We start from the raw sequence: 19,788 nt of genomic DNA on the forward strand, positions 1-19,788 counted from the left end.
ACTGTTGAGGGCACAGGTTCAATCCCGGGTCTGGGAACTAAGATCCTGCAAGCCGTGAGGTGCAGCCAAAAGAGGAGATACAAGCACGTTGGCAGGTCCCCTCGGTCATGGGTTCGGATCACGCGTGGCTGGGGTTCGCCAGGCCCTGGGCTGAACATCCAGCCTGCCGCCTGTGCCAGTGGAGAGGAGACCCCCTCCCAGGCGATACGTGAGGAAACACAGACCCCAGGCTGGCACCAAAGGCAGCAGGCCGTGCACGGCTGCTGTGGAGAGAGGAAGACGCCCAGACCCAGCCTGAGGCCGTGAAGGGTGCTCGCGGGCAGGGCCCGTACCACAGCATGTGAGCGTGAGTGAGCACGTGGGTGTGAACGCAGTGTCTGTGTGGGTGTGAGTGGGGAAAGGCGTGTGCATGTGGGTACACAGGGTGTGTGTGGGAGTGAGTGCCTGCATGAATGCAGAGAGAGTGGGTGTGAGCGTGTGTGGCCATGTTGCACGTGGGTGTGGAATGGGCACACTTGTGGCTGTGTGCGTGAGCCTCCGGCTCCCTTCTCTCTCCCAGCAGCACCCCAGGGCTATGTTCCCGTAGACACGCGGCTCCAGGAAGCTAAGTGACCAGAGGGACCAGGGCTTGGCCACACAGGGTCTGCCTCCAGGACCACGCTCACCCACGAGCGGGCGATGAGAGGACGGGGCGGGGAGACGCCACAACAGGGGCAGACTCCGGAGCTCCCGGGACATGACCCCCAACCCAAGATGATAAACGTTACTGAGCCACCAGGATGCCAGCTCTGGGACCAGGGTACGGGGGACACCCATTTGGGACCAAGAGTCCCTGGAAGTCACTTCCCTCAGGGTCCAAAGAGCAGCCTGACCTTGTGCCTGACGGTGCTGTCTGGCGCAGGGAAACAGGGAGGGGCGGCGCCTGGGGACGAGGAGGCCCCACCTCCACCGTGGCCGCTCGTGGTCAGCATGGTTGATGGTCAACCACGCGCCCAGGGCTGAACTGAGGTCGACCTGCCCCAGCAGGATACTGTTCAAGTCTTACTCACCCTCTCCTAGCCCTGATCCACTTCTCCACCCCGATCCCAGGGGCCTGGCCAAGGACAACAGGGGACAGAAGGTTCCTGGTCCCTGTCCTTGGCTGAAAAGGAACCACTGAGACAAACAGAAGCAGGCAGCCCAGGGGACAATGCCAGGCTGCCGCCACCCTGACCCGCCTGGCACAGACCTGCAGCTCCCGAGCGGGGTGACGATCCCCCAGATCTGTGGGGACACTGTCCTGTGTCAAGAATGGTGCGCACCTAAGTCTGGACCCACAGGTCACCCTCAGGCCCCAAGGGCTCTCTCAAGCGCCACGAAGTGCATGAATAACACAGTAAGTGGCGTTGTGGGCCGTACTCGTGGCCCCAGAATCGTAAGTTAACATCCAGGTCAAACTGAAAACACGTTATTTCCTTAAAAGGCCGTACACAACTAATTCAAGATCATTTGAAAAATGGCAAAAACAACAACAAACAGCAAATCCTTTAAAAAAGGAATTTTTGTTGCCTAGAAGAGTATGCGTAGATTCTCGAGGATTCTGGCCCCTGCACCGCAGGCTCCATCAATGTACTGGGACGCACCCCATCACCTCTGCTGGCCAGAGACCCCACCAGTCCCCGGGGGTGCATGCAGGGAACAGGCACATGGCTCTGAGCTAAAAGCCAGTGGTTACACAAGCCGGTCCACACGGGGAACTTACACAGTGTGTTTTACAAGCCACTGCAGTAAGTCCCGTGACACGTCTGCAAGGTGGTGGTGTGAGCATGTGCGAGCCACTGGGCGGTGGACTCGAAGCACCATGGGGCACTGGGCCAGCTGCAGGAAGGAGATGGTCACCCCGCCCCGAGATGAGCCTGTGCCCCGAACTCAGCTCCCCAGGAAAGCTGGGAGCCTCAGGCGTCGGCGTGAACACTCACTGGTCCTTTTTAACCCAAGGTCCTTCCGGGTCCTGGGAGGTGGGCTAGTGAAGGTCCTTGGTGCCAGGGGGCCAGCCAGAGCCTCATCCCGTCCCTGGGTTCCGTGTGCCTCCCCGCTTCTCCGAGCTCAAAGGACAGCACGAGGGGGCACACCTTCACAGGCCCACCCCGCCCAGGGAGGAGGGGGCCGTGGGCTTTGAACAAGGCCTGTTTGGGAATCCAGGTCCGGGTCTACAGTGCAGGTGGGTCCTAAACTCAAAAAACCAGGTTTAAGGTAGCAGCTCAGACCTGGCCTCACCAGAGCAAACAGTGGGCGAGCAGGGTAACCAGCTCAAGTGCCACCAGCTGGTGGGCCTGCCAGGGTCCCAAGACGTGTGAACACAGGGGGCAGTGGGCAGGTGGCCAGGCCCCCGGGTGCTGCAGAGGGGGTGGTGGGCAGACCACCCTGGCACTGAGGAGGGTTCGAGAGTGGCCCTTTGGGAGCAGAGACAGGAGAAGGGCACACACAGGTGCCACGGGGCTTCACCCGGGACAGAACCACATGAGAAACACACACAGGCACCTGAGAATTGGGCGACGCCCTCCTCGGCCCTGCCACCGTGTTTACCCTGCGAGGAGGCCACCAGGTCAGCGGTGAGTCACCTCCGGCTGCACGCCCTTCAGCTCTCAGTTTAAAAATTCCTGGTACTCCCGGTAACCTCATCAAACACCCGCCTCCCGGCTTTGGTTAAGCGTGGAATCCGGTACACACGGCAGCTCCCTGCCCCCAGGGGAAGGCGGGGGCTGGGGCAGTGCTTCCGCACAGACACAGGCGATGTGCCGGTCACCACCTTTCCCTCCATCACAGTCTGGCTGGTGGTGCAACTAGGCCAGGACAACGTCAGGACAGTCGCCACCCACTTTGCTCTGGACACCTGGGGCTGGGGAGCCCAAGCATCCTGCAGATGGTGTGTGGGCCCCTGAAAAGAGGCAGGGCGGTGGCCTTGGGAGCCAGGCAGGGCCCTTGTCCCCCAGGGTGGTGGCCTTGTCCTGGGTGACAGACGCACAAAGAACTGGTCTAGCCTCTTAGTAGGGACATGGCCCCCAACAGGGACACAACCCTGGAGCCAGGGTGGCTGGACAGGGAGGGCTGGAGAGCCCGGCCTCTGGGGCCCCCAACAGGCCACTCTGTCCTCAAGGGCAGTCACAAGGTTGAGCAACCGCCGCTCCTAATTCCAGAAGGTTCTCGTCACTCCAGAAACCTGTCCCCATCAGAGGTCACTCCCCTTTCCCTCCAGGCTTGGGCAACCACTCATCTAGTGCCTATACGGATCTCCCTGCTCAGGGTGTCTCCTATCAACGGGATCCCATGATGCAGACCTTTGTGTCTAGCTCCCTCGCCGAGCGTGTTTTTGGTTTTTGAGGCTCACCGGCGGCAGTGTGTCAGGGCTTCATTCCCTCCCTAGTCGGATGACATTCCAGGGAAGGGGTCACACTTTACCTAGTCATCCACTGATGTCCGCCGGTGGACATTTGGGTGTTTCCACTTTCAGGCTGTTACAAACACTGCTGCTGTGACAATCAGCTCTCTCCTTAGGAAGCAGTTTTATAACAACTCTAAATTCTGTTTGTAAACAATCTTCACAACACGATTTTTGAGGTTTTTCCCATCTTCTTAGAGAAAGAAAGTCCACCAGCCAGCAGATCCTGGGGGGATGCTGGGGAGCTGAGTAAACAGGGGGCCTCTGGCCAGCACCGTGACCACGTCAGGGGCTGGAGCCTCAGCGCTGCCAGGCCCTCCGAGGTTCCTCCACAGCCAGCGCCCCTCCCAGGCACCCACTGCCACCTCTGCAGGGCCTGCTCCCTGCTCCAGGCTCGTCCAAATCTCCTGGGAAGACGAGGCTGCAGATACTAATAGGAATTGATTCCACAACGAGGAGCTTGCCTCTCCAGCAAGTCGGGGTGACTCAGCATCCCTGTTGCTTCAGAGCTCAGCCAGGAGGGTGGGGGGCTGCCCCAGGGGAGACTTTGCCCCCACTGGCCCCCTAGTAGGAGCTGGCTTCTACCAAACCCAGGGATCGTGAGCCAGGGAAAGCACCAGGGCTGTCGCTCTGCTTCTACTTTACCACTGATACAAAAAAATTCCCAACAGATTCTTAAGAATGGTGCACAGCCCCTGGCAAGAACCTCAGGATAAGGACAAGGTGGAAGGGCCCGGCATCGGCCAGGGTGAGTGTTGGCCAGTGCCTGGGGCCCAAAGGCACCCACCAAGGGGAGGAGAAGGCAGAACCTAGAGACCCCGCCAGCACAGAGGCAGTGTGGGATGTGCCGGAAGGTGAGGGCACGGCTGAGGAAAAGGGGGCCCCGGTGTGGGAAGGCCCCACACCCGGGAGGACGGCAGCGGGGCAGACCCTGAGCAGAGCGGCGTGAGCAGGACCAAGGCCCACAGGAGGCCAGGGGCTGGAGCCGCTCGCTTGGAGCTCCAGGCCAGGTCTAGCCACCCAAAGGGCAGGGCCCCGCTGTGATACAGGAGGAGCGGCGAGAGTCAGGAGTGAGATGTCTTCACTCACTTTACATGTGTTCGGGGATGTACGACCCACCACTGATATCTCAGATCTCAGAAACATTCAAGTGTTTCCCCAAATTGGGATCTTTGGGAAAAGATAAAAGAGTCCAGGAGACTAGAGAAAGTTACATGTACCAGAGTTTTAAAAGGCACAGACTCTAGAAACTGCAGGCTGGTGTCTTGATGTGGGAGTTGCTACTGTGACGAAGGTGACCTGCTCGCAGCCTGGGGCACTTGCTCACCTTCATCTTACTTACCCCTCTGACAGTTGTTTTGTGAGCACATGCTCCGTGCAGGTGCCGCTGCAGGTGAGAGAGTTAACCAGAGGCCCTGCCTCCGTGGTGGCCATGCTCCTTCTCAGGAGAGGAGGACAAACCGTGGGCCGGTGAGGAATAGGGTGGAGTTAAGGGCGAGTGGGCCAGGCAGGTCAGGAAGGAGAGCCGCCTGCGGGCCAGGAGAACAAAGGAGGCCTGTGGCCCTGGACGACCCAGAGATGGCGGGGTGGAGCTTGGCAGGGAGGCTCATCTCACTGATTCTTAAGCCTGAGGTCAGCCCGGGTGCAGCCCTGCCTCCCACCCGATCTCCACGAGACATCAGGCAGTCCCTCAGGGCACTGAATGCTGACCCTTTGGGGACTTGAACGGAGGCCAGTTCTGTAGCCACACCCACAGGTTCCACCCACAGCCCTGTGATCAGTGTGACCGTCAATCTGTCCTCATCAGCGCTGAGAAGACAGAACACACTTCTCCCAGCCCCACCCTCCAAACCTCCCCAAAGCCGCAAAAATAGTGAAGCAGGTACCCACTCACCCTCCACCAGGCTCCCCAGCTCTCTTCCCAACACACGCATGTTATGTACCGCGCACACGTTTTTTGGCTGAACCATCCAAGACAGTAGGGAGCATCGTGGTGTGGCCAGCACATCAGCTTCTACAGCTGGAGATCATGACTCGTGTGCACTGGCCCGCGGCCATCCTGACCCAGGGAGGGCGGCCACTGACACAGACCCTCTTCCGTCAGCGCCTGCATCGCGGGGCCTGGAGCCCCGATGTGCAGGGGCCCTGATGGCGCCCCGCCTGAGAGCTACTCCCCAACCCGGGACCACACACCCAGCTCCTCAGGTCTTTCTCTCAATAAATCAGCGTTCTGTTTATCTAATGCTGCTCTGTGAGCATCTGGAACAAGTCAGTCATAAACAGGCTAAATCAGGGGTTACGAGGAATTAACCTCCAGCAGCACCAGAATTCTTATCTCTCCTCCGGGAGTCAGAGTCTTCAGCCTCTTAAATCCAGAAGAGTCCTCTCCACTTGCATCTCTGACAACGCTGACATTTTTAAAGACTCAAGCTGCTTTTCTTTTTTCCAAAAAAAAAAAATACATGTTCTTATAATCTGCAAACGACAAGAAGCTGAGGGGGAGTGTGGATCTGGAAGACTGGGAACAAGCCAGGATGGTGGGAGGGTGGCCCTGTCCCCAGGGTCTGGCAGTTCACAGGCCGGCATCTAGCAGACCTTGGCAGCTCCACTCCCCCTCTGTGTGCCGAGGGGGCAGACTCCACTTGAGGGCCCCTCCCAGGCCACAACACTAGGCTCCTTATCCCAAAGGAGTGAAGACAGGATTTCAGGAAGGATTTGAGTTCTCACCCACTTAGGCTTAAAAAAGAACACTTTTTTTTGCCAAAGCAACACAGGCCTGAGGAAACCAGCTTCGCGCTGGCTCCCATGGAGACGGCCAGTGGCCTGAGCTGACCCCCAGCAAAGGTTAGCGACAGCATGGGATGAAGAGGGTAAAGACCTGGATGCCAGACCCCAAGGCTGGGCACAATGCATGGAGGGCCAGTCCCCTCTCCATAACACTGTGACCGTCACAGGAGAGCAACGCCTCCAATGTCAGTGTCCAGGGGGCAACCCAGTGAACTTCTAAAACCTGATTTACGTGAGGAGGAGGAGAAGGCTGGGCCCCGGGGTGGGGAGGCCACAGAGGGCAGTTCCCATCTCTGGAAGACACAGGTGGGCTGAGCCCTGGCTGGGGGGTGGGGCGGGAGTCCAATAACCACCTATGGAGGGGCCTCCCCAAGGACCCACTGCCACACAGCGGGACCACCCCCCAGAGCACAGACCAGACTCCACCCTGGTGTGTGTCCACCAGCTGGGAGATGTCCATCACGGGGGCGACAGGTTCCAACAGTCCGGGCATCCCAGGAAAAGGGCTCCAGGCCCGGGCTGACCTGTCTCATCAGTTATGTGTACACGTTTGTACCCCATCCCAGGATTGAATCAGTGAGACCACAGGTCTCTTGATTGGGGGACTGGACTGGCAAAGCTCACAGCAGTCCCTGCCCCAGAGAAGGGGCCGGGCAAGTACCTGCCCCCATCAGCAATAGTGACCTCGACAGCCAAGCATCTGGGTGCCATCCATCTAGACGTGAGAGGTCCCACCACACCCTCCTTCTTTAAGCGGGAGGATGGCAGGTGCAGGGCTTCAGGAACTGGGCACCAAGACAGGACGTCCTTCTGTGGAGCCCAGCCCCAGCAGGCAGGAGGGAACCACCCACCTGTGGTGCCCTTTTCTCTCCAGCCTATGCCCTTCTTCCCTGGTGACCATGTCTGGCTGGGGCAGGGGTCCCAACTGTATTCTCTCTTCCTCACCACCCTACCCCATACCCGTGTCCTTCTCACTGAAAGAGGGCTGTGCCCATCTCTGACCTGGTCATGAGACAAGCCTTGCATAAAGCCCTGTGGACAAGAGCACAGGGTGGGGGGCTCCTGGGAAGGCACAGTGTTGGAGTTCAGGGGAGCTGATGTGACAAGAAAGTGGGTATCTTCAGTAGCGTTACAAATATGACAGACGCTGATGAGAACCCGGATCCCCAGCTGCCTGGACCTGGGCAATGTCCAGTGACCCCAGACCAGACCGGGCACTCCCAGCACATGAGGCTTCTAGGACGGATCTGAACATGTGGGAAAGACGGGAATGTCCAGCGCAGAGTCCCTGCCCGCGTGGGTCCCTAAGGGCTCCCTGAGCCACCGGAGCCCAGAAGGCCAGTCCTGTAACCTGCTCTCTGCCCCAGTAGACGTCAAGCTGTGCCACCCCAGGACACGAGCACCCCAGCCAGAGGCGAGACCGAGACTGCACGGCCGTGACTGCAACCACGAACCTAACTTGTGTGTGCGCTCCGGTGGGATGGGCAGGGTTGTTGGTGTTCCCTACCTCTTCCCAGGCAGAGCCCCATGCCGGAGTTGTCCTCAGCAGCCCCAGATGGTGCTCGAGGCTCAGAGAAGGCCTCCAACCCTCCTTGGGGACCAGACCTCCAGCCCTGTCCTCCCAAAGCCGGACTTCAACCCGGCAAGCAGGATGCACCATCACTGCCGAGTGATCACGGTGTTCCTTCGGGCCACTGGCAGCCACTGAGGGGCCAAAACACTCGTTTCTTGAAGATCTGTCATTCCAGGAGGAGCTGGAGCTCGAGGCCCCTGCTGGTGGCCAAGGGGCTCTGAGCCAAGGGGTCAGCTGCTCAAACTTGGCTGGGAGCACCCACCGCCTCCTGAAGCTTTCTAAAGCAAATTTCCATAATGCTCAATTATTCTGGTGGCTTCCAGAGCGGAAAGGCGCCTCTGAGAGCTAATTAGCATACGCCTGAACAAGGCACGAATATAGAGCTCTCGTTCCAGGAAGACAGACAGCCAAGGGGCTGCGGGGATGTCGCGCAACTGTGGGAGCCACCAGGATGGGACGCGGAGCTTAGACAGCACTGGGGTACCCCTCTGGTATCAGCCACCAACCTCCCATCCTCCCTGCTGGCCTTAAAGCCTCCAGCTCCTCCCTGGGAGAAGCAGTGTTCTTCTCCTGCCTACAAAATGGCAAAAAATGGCAGGTGGCCAGAGGGGTAACCAGGACAAAAATCGATGGCTGTTACCATGGTGATGATAGCGGACAGTGACCCTCCCTGACTGCCGCTCTGAAGCGGAGCAAGACCAGATGGCTCCTTGAGGTCAGTGCTGTGTTCACAGCTGGACACCCTGGCACCTGGGTGTTGTGGAACGAGGTGCCAACCACACATGGCCCAACTGTCCGGGCTGGCCTCCACCCTACCTGCACTGGGTCAGGTCCTGGACTGGCATTGGCCACTCTGGTAGTCGGCTTGGATCTCAGAAGCTCAGGCCCCACCCAACTCCTCCCGGAACCAGATATATATTTGGATGCATCCCTGGCCGATTCACATGCTCTCAGGCATCCACGGTCACACTGGGGGTTCTCAGGGTGGCCACTCAGGCCAGCTGGGGGTATTGCTTCAAGGAACTGGATGATAGGGGGCTGTGGAGCACATGGGTTGAGCCTGGGCGACAGGGAGGCAGGGACTTCAGGTGAACCTGGTGTCCTCTCCCCTCGGTCCAGGCAGACCCCGCTTGTACCAGGTCAACAAAGGATCAACAAAGGGCCACTTCCTCCTCACTCTCACCTGCAGGGGTGGGGGTGGGGCACTGCAGACACTGAGTGCACACTGCGGGAGGTACCTCAATTCAGCAGGAGACATGGTGGGGTCGCAGGACTGGGGGCCCCCAGCACCCTCCAGACACGCTGGTCCTCGAGTCAGACTGGCCAGGCCGGGAGAGCCTTCGTGGGCATGCTGCCGCACCTCAGTGAGCCTTCGGCTGCAGACCCGAGAGGCCACACGTCCCCCCTTGGCAGGAACTAGGCTCAGGCCCGGTCTTCACAGACCCCATCAGCCCCTCCCTCATCACCACCAGCATGAACACGGCTGAGGGCCCCCTTCCCCTCCTCCCCAGCAGGACCCCCAGGAACCAGGTCAGAGGGCCTGGGGTCCCCTGCCCGCCCTCAGGAGAAGACCCAGCCACGCACTGCTGTTCCCTGTGGATGTCCCCACCCCAGAGGGGGCCCTCGGACACCAAGGAAGCTTGAAAACATGCTGAGCCATCTCTCCTGCTGCAGCCAAAGCCACCGAGAACAGGCAGATCCAATTAAGATGTTGTTAATCCCTCCCGACACAGGCTTGAGCCAGCCCCATAAGGCTCTCACCAAGGCGGGCAAAGTGGATACACTGGACCCCCAGCCCTTGACACCAGGTATGCGAGTCCAGGGGGCCCTGAGGGGGACCCCTCAGACTGCAGCTCCCCATCCCTGCTCAGCCCCTCTGATCTGTCTAGCATCCACACAAAGCCAAACTCGGAGACAGAGAGGCCGCCAAAGTCCTGCGTGGTGTCAAGAGGCCTGAAGGAGGCTAAGAGAGCAGAGACCCTGGTCCTGGGGCTCCAGTGATTGTCTGTGTGCCAGCTACTCCTCCTGGGAGCTAAGGGACAGCTCCTCCATGTGCTGTGGCGTTTCAGCTGTGAAGGGGAGGTGAAGGCAGGATGCAGGTGAGAAGTCCACTCCAGGATGGCCTGGGGACACCGTCCTGCACAGAGGCCTGTGGCCAGCATGGGACCACAGTGTGGGGTGACACGGTCCCGAGTGGGGACCCTCAGGGATGTGAAATGAACACAGCTCCCACTGCGGGGTCTAATAAGTCCTCCGAGCGGCGTCTTGTCAGGAGGGTCCAGCAGGCACAGTCAGGTCCTGCTGTTAGGGTCTGACAGCAGGTGGACATGACAGACTGTCAGCCATCTGCAGGGGAGGCTGGGACACATTCGGGCTCCCCGGCCAGGTGTGGCCAGCTCTGCCTGACGTGGAAGGGACCATGACGTAGCCTGACAGCCTCCCGGAGGGCACAGGAGCCAACCTGGCGGGCAGCTCCCAGCCTGTGGATGGCCTGTGGTGCCATCTGAGAACCATCTCTGTGAACGGAATCACCCGGCAACAGTCGAGAAGGTCCTTGGGGCCATGTGGCCCCTGCACTGCAATGACCCACGCGCAGGGACTGGCCACCTCACGCTGCTAAGCATGAGGCAGTTGTGGGCAAGTCGGCGGCATCGGCAGGAACCAGAAGAGGTAGCTGGGTCCCACCGGGCAAGTCTCCAAAGGTGGCATGGGATGGCCTCCCTCTGTTCTTCACTTGGGCAGCCAGGCATGGACAGCAGCCAAACACTCAGAGGAGTGCTCAGGCCACACCTTAATCCAGTGACTCACTGCCAAACCTGGCCCAGTTTCAGGGGCAGGGGAGCCGCCTCCCGCCCTGAGGCCCCGCCCAGCAGGGAGCTCCTGCCCTCTCCTGGGCATCAGGACAGATCTGGGTACTCAGGGCGCCTGCAAGCATGAACATGCCTGGGTTCACAAACAAGCGGGCTCTTCAAAGGCAGAGAACACAACAGAGGCCTCAGGAGATGGTGAGGGCCAAACAAAACAGCTGCTCAGTCGCTGGCCTTCAGCTGCACAGACGGACAAGATGGCCAGGCTGAGGCTCTGAGCACAGGCCCAGACAGTGGCTCTGGACAGATGGGTCCGCTGTGAAACTCAGCCACACGCTGAGGAAACAGGGCTCCGGGCAGGCTGGGCCCTTTGCTGCAAATGACGGCCTCATGTCAGCACTGACGGCCAGGAAAGCCTAGAGTGCTTGTGGGGGGTGTCACTTTAGCCTCCTGCACAGCCAGAGGAGCTAGCTGAGCCCGTCTCACATGAACGATTCCAGCACAGAGCAGCTGAGCCACCTGCCCACGTGTGCACCCTGTGCCCAGAGCCCGGGCGCACGGGGACCCTGGCCTCCACGTCCCACTCCCGCCCATGCTGGGCTCGGCCCCACTCTGCACAGTTGCTTTGGGGAGCAGAGCCAGGGGCCTGGCTGCAGACGGCTGCCCAGTGGGCAGGACGTGCTCAGGTGTGCCAGCTCCCTGGGGGCTACTGTACATGGTGGCATGGCTGTCAGGGGGATGGGACGGCGGCCTCGCCTGCACAAAGAACCAGATCACGATCCGCAGTGGCACCCCCAGGAGCCAACACTGGGGAAGAAACCAGCAAGCAGGACAGACGCTGATTCTGCACAAGTGGACGTGAGGGTGGAACAGAGGGCCCGGAGGCCAGCCTGCCCACTGCCTGGACTGGGGGACCTGCGCTTGCAGCAGGGCTTAGGGACAGCTCGCACGGAGGCTGGGTGGAGAAGTGAGGAGGGGCCACTGTGCTCACCCCAGGGCAGTAGTCACAGGGCACGGGTGAGACGCCATACCTGGTCTCTGCCAGCAGGGGACAGGCACTGGGGGGTCCCCACCTGCTCTCTCTGCTTTGACATGATTGAGGCGCCCTGTTACTTAAAGTTAAGGCAGTGGGAGAGCCTGGAGGGGAAACGGCACTGCCGACAGTACCTAGGGTGGGATGGCTCCTGCACTGGCCACCTCCAGGGCTAAAGGAGTTGACCCGGAGACCTGACCTCCCCGAGCCCACACCGGAGCACAGACCCGCGCTCTGCCTCAGTCTCCCCACCACGCTGGCATCTCAGGCCACCCGTGTTGGAGGGGTGGGACCAGCAAGGGGATGCCTGCCCCCTCTACCCTGCAGCCTCCAGGCAGATGGAGAAGCAGGAGAAATGAATGTTTTTACTCTTAGATCTCAGCAACGCCGCAAATTCGTGGTCTATGAACTTGGAGCGTGAGCCTCCACGGAGTGCCGTGATTGGGGTCACCCTCTTGGCTCCCTGGCCTGGGGAAGGCACAGGTTTGCACACACCGGGGACTGGTTTAGAGCCTTGAACCCAGACAGCATACGCCTTCCGCCCTGAGCTGCCGAAAGCCATGAGAAGAGGGAGCAGATGGGGTCTTGGACCCAAGTACACAGATCAAAGACGTCATCCCCCGCCGCGGGAGGTCCTGGGCATGCCCGGACAGAGCAGGGAGGGTGGCAGTCCAGGGACATGCCGACTGAAAGTGTGGGTGGCTGCCAGCCGGGGACAAGAGGGAGGTGAGGCGATGGGAAAGGCGGCTGTCCTGGCACCCTGGCTAAGCCGCCTGCCTATCAAAGCCGATCCAGAGCCGAGCGGAGCAAGGATGAGAGGCCGTCTCCGTTGTGAGGTCTGCGGTTGCAGCCTCAGACCACCTTCCCGGCCGTTGGACCAAAGGTGGAGCAGCCACTCGCTCTCCACAGGGAAGGGGAACAAAGGGACAGCTGCCCGCTGCTCGGCTGCAGCACAGGGACTGGGCTCTGACCTCTGACCTCCACGGGCCTCAGCCTTGCTCACAGCAGGAGATTGCACAGCGGAAGCCTCTGCCCCGGCAATGAGAGGTCCAGCTCCAGGGAGTACACTGCGATGGAAGTGTTGGGGGCACTGGGCTGCTCAAGATCCTTACTCTACGCAGGAAGGACAGGGCACAGGGCTTGCAGGAAGATGAGGGGGTTCGGTCCACTCAGGGTCGGCATGGCTGAATCCCACACCATCTTAGCAGGCTGCCAGCCCCAGGAGCAGAGCCTGAGCCCTACGTGGGAAAGAAAAGGGCTCCTGCCCTTCGTGGGAAAGAAAAGGCAGGAAGAACCGGAAGAACGGGGCAGGGATTGACAGAGAAGGAGGGTGACCGGGGAGTGGCCAGGGTGTCTGCCACTGCTTGGTTGGCAATCCCTGACCCCACAGCCGCCAGGGGCCACACCCAGAGGAACCCCGGCGGGAAGCGGGCCATGAGAAGGCAGACAAAGCCCCGTCAAGATGATGTTTCTGGTCAGGAACCCAGCGCCCAGCCCGGGATGCCGCCAGTGTGAACAGAGCTCCCTCCAGGCCGCCACCACAGCTCGGCTGGAGCGCCGCTTCCCCGGAGGCACTCGCCCCTTGAGGGCTCTGGTTCGTCCCTGGGAAAGCAGAGGTTCCACACCTCTTCCCTCCCACCCAGGGGAGGAAGGTCTGTTGAGAAGAAAGTGGTCAGAAACTGAGCTTTTCCCCAGGGTTGCAGACAGGAAGGGCGGAGGAAAACGAACTCGGCATGAGACAAAACAGACTGAAAACAGGACTGGTGGGGACAGGGGTCCCCTCACAAAGTTCAGCTCATCAGGAAAACGCGACTGCGTGCAACTCGCAATTTACGCGCTGAGTAACACAAAAACCACACAGAGAAACCAAGGAGCCCACCATCCCAGGGAGTAAGAGGGACACCTCTTTTACTTACTAATTAGGAAGTGGAATTACTGAAGATCTGAACAGTTAGGAACCTTGCACCCAGAATCAGAGAATAGTCAGGGAATATAAGTTCTCTTTAAATGTTACAGACATCTATAAACATGGGCCACGTGCCAGACCAAACAGCCTGTCGATGAACGTCCAAGATTCAGGATCATTCGGCCATCAGCACAGGCCCCCCTCCCTGGGGTCCTGATCAGCACTGGGGGAGGGGGAGCTCATGCAGATGCCCAGGGCCATAGGCAGAGCCAATGGGACCAAGGAGCTGCCAAGAGAATGTTTCCTAAGCGACAGTTTCACTGTCGGACAGTGGCCAAAATGCACTAGCGTACCCCATCCCTGCCACATTACAGCCACGAGCAAAGGTCCCAAATTTGAAAATCTCTACCATTTCTACCAGAGTCTTCAAGCAGGGAGCAGAAGCAAGCAGCGCAGAAGGACCTGGAGTCCTTGGCTTTCTCAGTAGGTCACTGCAGGGCAGCCCCAGTGTAGGCACCCCCTGGGCTAGATCGCCCACCCCTGGTACATGGGGTGCCCAGCACACCCCGAGCTGTAACCGGGTGCGAACTGTCCTTCTGCTGTGTCCAAGAGGCTGGCCCTGGGTTGGTCTTCCTCTCCCATTCAGGAGCCAGGTGGACCAGAGCTGCTGCCTTGGCACCTGGGAGTGGGGTGGCCTGCAGGGCAGGACTCGCCCACCCAGAGGAGGGCACAGGGGCACAGGAGGAGAAGGCAGCGGTGCCCAGCCTCACTCAGATGGGAGCACTGTGCATCATCACATGGGTCATGTGGGAGGACGGCAAGGCCAGGAAGGAGAGACCCAGGACGTGGCTGTTGTGGAACCGTGTGGAGGTCACCTGTGGTGGGCTTGGTTGGCATCACGCTCCCAAGGACTGGCTCGTTCAGAGCGGCAACCCCTCCACCCGCCATTCCAGGGAATAAGCTGGGCGCTGAACGAAAGGACCAAGAAACACACGGTGTTCGTCACATGTTCGTGGAATATTCCTCAGCCGTGAAAGTGCAGCGCCTGCTGCTGCCAACAGGTGGATCCCAGCGCAGAGACAAGCAGGCTGCACAAACCCGGAGTCCCAAGGGCGAAGCCCCACGCCACCCTCAGCCTTGCTCCCCTCCTTGGCTCCAGGCTTTCCCGCTTCTCCCAGGATGCCTCCTGCTCGTCCACCCTGCACTGGTGGACGTACCCTTGCTCCTGCCTCCACCCCTCCCGGTGCCCTCGCTGTCCTCAGGTCGGGGCTGCAGCTTAACTCCGGCCCGTTATCCCTCCCGTGGCCCCAGGAGGCCGCATGCCTCCTCCACCCTTGGGATGCTTCGTTCTCCAGGCCCCCTGGGGCCCTCCCTCAACATACACACTGGAGCCGATGTCTGGAAATTTCACAGCACCTACCCAAGGATAAGGACCTCAAAAGCTTCCAGGAGGGGAAAAACAGAAAACTCCCATTAAAAAAAAAAAAAAGCCACCAAGGCACTGAGGACAGCAACACCGGGAGTCAGAAGAAAGGAAGCGATGCCTTCCAACTCTGAGGGGTGTGAACTTCCACCTGGAATTCTAAGCCATCAGCGTGAGACAGAAACATCTACAGACAGACATGCGTTCAGAAATATGTTTCCCCTTTTCCTGCTGAGGAACCACTAAAAAGAAGGATGGTCGCCCTAATTGAGGGAGTAAGACAGGACCCAGGATGCAGAAAATACAGTCCCAGGTGGGAGAAGGGTGTCCCATGCATGCACAGCCCAGCCACTGGCCCGGCGGGGTGCGGGGCTCCAGGAGGCAGGTTCTAAGATGGGGAGAAGCAGCCAGGTTAACGGGACCACCGCCAGCTGGGAGGAACCCCAGAGTGCAGTCTCGGGTTTGAGACTGAGTTCATGATAGCAAACTGACAACTATGCAAATGAAGGCAGGCAATTATTACCTCTAGGAAAAACAAAGCTGTCAAAATAGTAATGAAAATCTATGGACCACAGTTCAGGGAAAAAAAAAAATATCACTCAACTGGACTGCATTAAAACTAAACATTTCTGTTCTAAAACTACTGTGACAAAAATGAAAGGCCAATGAGTCTGGGAGACAATATTTGCAAAGTGTGTATCTGACAGAGCACTTCTACCTAGAATACAGACAGAACTTTCACAACTCAATCAGAAGACAAAAACCCAACCAAAAAAAGGGGACAAAGACCTGAAGAGACACTTCACCAAAGATAAACAGCAAACAGCACATGAAAAGATGCCCGACATCATTAGTTCATTAGAGAAATGCGGATGCGGAAATGCCCCGAACTGGAAACAAGCCAAATGCCCATCAGCAGAAGAACATATAAACAATAGGGCATGTCCACACAGCGGAAACTACTCGTCGTGAAGGCAGGATGGTCTGGAGGTATGTGTCACACTGGGATGACTTTCAAAACAATCATGAGATAAAAGAGGCCAAACAGAGAGAGCACAGCACACCCTTCGCGAGTCAATTTAGAGAGACTCCAGCAAATGCGCGCCAAGTCTCAGGGCAGAACGCACGGCAGTGGTTGTCTGGAATGGGGTGGGCTTGGAGTGAGAGAGGCAGGAGGTGTTCTCCGGGGCTGATCGCTACCTGGGCAGGTGTGCGCTACCTGGGCACATGTGCGCTCACCTCTGTCTCTTCATGCTTCCATTTCAGACCTGCTGTCCGCTGTGCTGTGAGCTGACTGTTCTGAGCTGAGGATTCCCGCCAGCACCGTACAAAGGCTATATTGGGCACTGATTAAAGCAAAAGTCGTCATTGTTCTCTTGGGTGGGGAGAGAGAAGCAATATCAAAATGCTAAATCCAAATCCTCTAGAAAGATTCATTAAAAAATGTCCAAAATTAAACAGAAGAAACAGCACAAACTTGCCTGTTTACACGTATGGAAGCAAACACAGGCAGAGAACACGCACGGCTGGGAAGTGGGCCTCAGGCGTGTGGGGGGCGGGGGACTTGTTTTTAAACCCGGGTGTGTGCTGCTTTAATAAAAATTCAACCCCAACCGTGTGACTCAGCAGTTCCCCTTCCAGGGATACATGAAGTGTCCACACAGACGTTTGTGCCGACTGCTGACACCAACATCATTGAAACTGGTCAAAATGTGGAAACAGCCCTGATGTGCATCAGCTGGGGAATGGAATGATATTCCCTTGTGTGGACAAGGGAATCTTATTCAGCCATAAAGAGTAGAGCTGACACACGCTACAACATGGATGCACTTTGAAGACACGTTCGTCAACTGAAAGAAGCTGGAAACAAAAGGGTCGCCACGGGTCAGTGCCCGCTTTCTTCTGTATGAAACGTCCAGGTAAAGCCACGGACACAGACAGCAGGTCAGCGCTTCCAGGGGCTGGGAGAGCGGAGTGACGCTAACGAAGATGGCCTGCATTTCTGGGATGAAGAAAAGTTTGGGGATGAGACAGTTGTGATGGGTGCACACCTCCCTGAATATACTAAAAAGCACAGAGTTGAACACTTTGAATGGTAACTGTATGGCACGTGAATTATGTCCTGATAAAGCTGTTACCTAAAGAAAAAATTGAGCGATGATGTGAGAAGAAAGGCACGCTGGTCTCTGCCTCCCCCCGCCCCCAACAACTTCCTGATATAGAGCTCCTAATCCTGTTATCTCCTGGTGATAGCAACGTCCTTTGTTCCAGAGGCAACTCTGCCTGGGCTCCTGGATGGGGGCTCGTCACCAGAAAGACCCAGCCAGAGTCAGAAGTAGAGGCCCCACCCCATCCTCTGGGACAGGGGCTACAGGCTGAGCTAACAACTGCTCATGCCTGGAAACTCCTTAAACACGGGGTTTGGAGAGCTTCCAGGGTGGTGGACACACCTATGTACTGGGAGGGTAGGGTACCCCAACTCCACAGGGACAAAGCTCCTGCGCTTGGCACCCTCCCAGACCTCGCCCTGGGCATCTGCTCCTCTGGCCGCTCACCTGGGTCCTTCATGATACCCTTAAGACAGTAAGCCTGCCCCTGAGTTCTGTGAGCTGTTCCAGCACAGAGCCAGACCTGAGGAGGGAGTGGTGGGAAGCCCATTCGTAGCCAAATTGGACAGAAGTGTGGGGAGCCGGGGACCCTCCACTCGTGCTGGCCTCTGGGGGAATGGGGGGAGCAGTCTTTTGGGACAAGGGTCTGCACCGACACTGGGGAGACGGTGTCAGACGTGAGCTGAGCTGTGCGACCCCAGCGGGGTCCTCAGACACTGGAAGGCTCGCTGGTGCTGGAAAACCCACATCTGGTGTTAGAACTGTCACGAGTGGAGGAAACGGGGTCTCTCCTTGGCTGGTGCCTCCCTGCACGCACGCAGCGGGAACTCCCATTTGGTGATGGACCCCACGCACCACAAGCCCCTGGAGAGATTTCAAAAACCCACAAGTAAACCAGAAGTTCCAGGATTCAGGCTGGAGCCCAGAAAGCAAATTGAGTGGTGGGAGGAGGGACGCCCCTCCCGCAGCGCCCAGTGTGGCTCCGCCCCCTCCACGAGCAGACTTCACGGCAGGAGCCTGCCATCCGCTCCCCGGGCCTGCTGTACAACCCCCAAGGACTTCGACTTCGGGAAATTCGAGAATCGCATATAGATTCGCACATGTTCACCCTCACTATGCGGCCACGTGGGACTTGATCTCCCCATGGCAGACCCTCTCCTTCCGCACATGTGTGTGACCACAGGGAGAAGACACATGTCTCCCCCCGCCTGCCACAATCAACCATGATAAGAAAAGTGCCCCTCTCACAGACAGGAGTCGTGTACAAACACACAGGCTCACACACAACACCCGAACTTCCTCTGAGGAGCCACAGCTGGGAGGCCCAGGAGCACCAGGCAGGGCCCACAGGTGGCCTCTGAGCTCAGAGCCAGCTGGTTTACAGCCATGACTGGGTCACCAAGGAGTTCAGGCCCCCATCCACCCAAACACCCAACACATCACCAGCCAGGCCCAGCCTGCAGGCCTGCCCACCAGTGGTGCCCTGGCCTGACGTCCAGGGCAGGTTGGTTCAGTGTCCTCAAGAGGCCACGAGAGTCCCTCTAGAGCTACAGAGGTCTTCCCTGGTGGCTTAGTTGGTAAAGAATACGCCTGCAATGCAGGAGACCCCACTTTGATCCCTGGGTCAGGAGGATCCCCTGGAGAAGAAAATGGCAACCCACTTCAGTACTCTTGCCTGGAGAGTCCCAGGGACAGAAGAGCCTGGCAGGCTATATAGTTCATGGGGTCTCAAGAGTCGAACACGACTTATCAACTGAACCGCCACCACCTAGAGCCACAGAGCTGGACACCAGCCAGCTCTCTGGACACTGAAGAAAGTTCCACAGCCATGTGAGCAGAGCCCGGCCTCTGTGAGGAGTCTGGCCCCGGTCACTCATGCTGCCTGCCCTCGTCTCCACAGTCACCAGCCCCTGCTCCCAGCCCAGGAAGGTCCTGTAGTTGCTTTGGTTTTTACACTGGCCTCAGGGAAACCCAGATGCTGCTGTTGCTCTGCCAGGGTGGCAGTCAACACACCAGCACACCTGGCAGGCCTGCCAGGGACGGTGCTGGCTCAGGGCTGGGACAGTGGGGCCAGCCGGGCCACCGTGTCCTCAGACAAGGGAGTGGCGGAGGGCACCACAAAGCCCTGTGGTGGACCGGCCCAGCTTTCAAGGCAGGATGGTGTGAAAAGTTTGAAGGTGGGCTGCTGGCGAGAGAGGGCGGGTTCAGCTGAAGACCACACAGTGGGCAGGACACAGGCACCTCTGGGAGCCAGAACGAATAGACACACAGAGAGACCAGATGCCCTCCCACCTGCCAAGAACCTGGGGTTGCGCCAAGGAGCCCACGGCTCTTTACATTCCACACTGTGTGCCTCGATTATAAAAGAAATGTGAGCTGCTATTGGAAATGTGTCAAACACAGAAAAAGTGGAAGAAAAGAACCCCACCCAGAAACTCCACCTGTTAAGCTTCTGGGGTCTCCATCATGAGATAAGCGTGCTCCCAGGGTATTTTTACAAAATCTGGTCATACTATGCCACGGGTTTGTATCTTTTCTTGCTCATTTTTATACCAGAAATGTTTCCCCACACCATCAAAGGCCATCATCTGAATCCACCTTTTCACATGGCTCCCCTATGCCAGCCAATTCAAGTTTTGCCACAAACACCTATAAACGTGGATCTGCCTGTCCCCTCGTCCCCACACCACGCTTCTAAGGGGACCTGGAGCCGCCTGGTGCACCTTATGCACC

At 58.4% G+C, this 19,788-nt stretch overlaps 1 protein-coding gene across 9 annotated transcripts in view; it reads right to left on the reverse strand.

Annotated features, from left to right (window-relative positions):
• BAIAP2 (BAR/IMD domain containing adaptor protein 2) overlaps positions 1 to 19,788 on the reverse strand; it is a 63,613-nt gene that overhangs the window by 27,350 nt on the left and 16,475 nt on the right. The gene's annotated exons all lie outside the window — the stretch shown is intronic.

The sequence above is a fragment of the Bos taurus genome, chromosome 19, assembly GCF_002263795.3.
Source record: "Bos taurus isolate L1 Dominette 01449 registration number 42190680 breed Hereford chromosome 19, ARS-UCD2.0, whole genome shotgun sequence".
Classification (NCBI taxonomy): Eukaryota; Metazoa; Chordata; class Mammalia; order Artiodactyla; family Bovidae; genus Bos; species Bos taurus.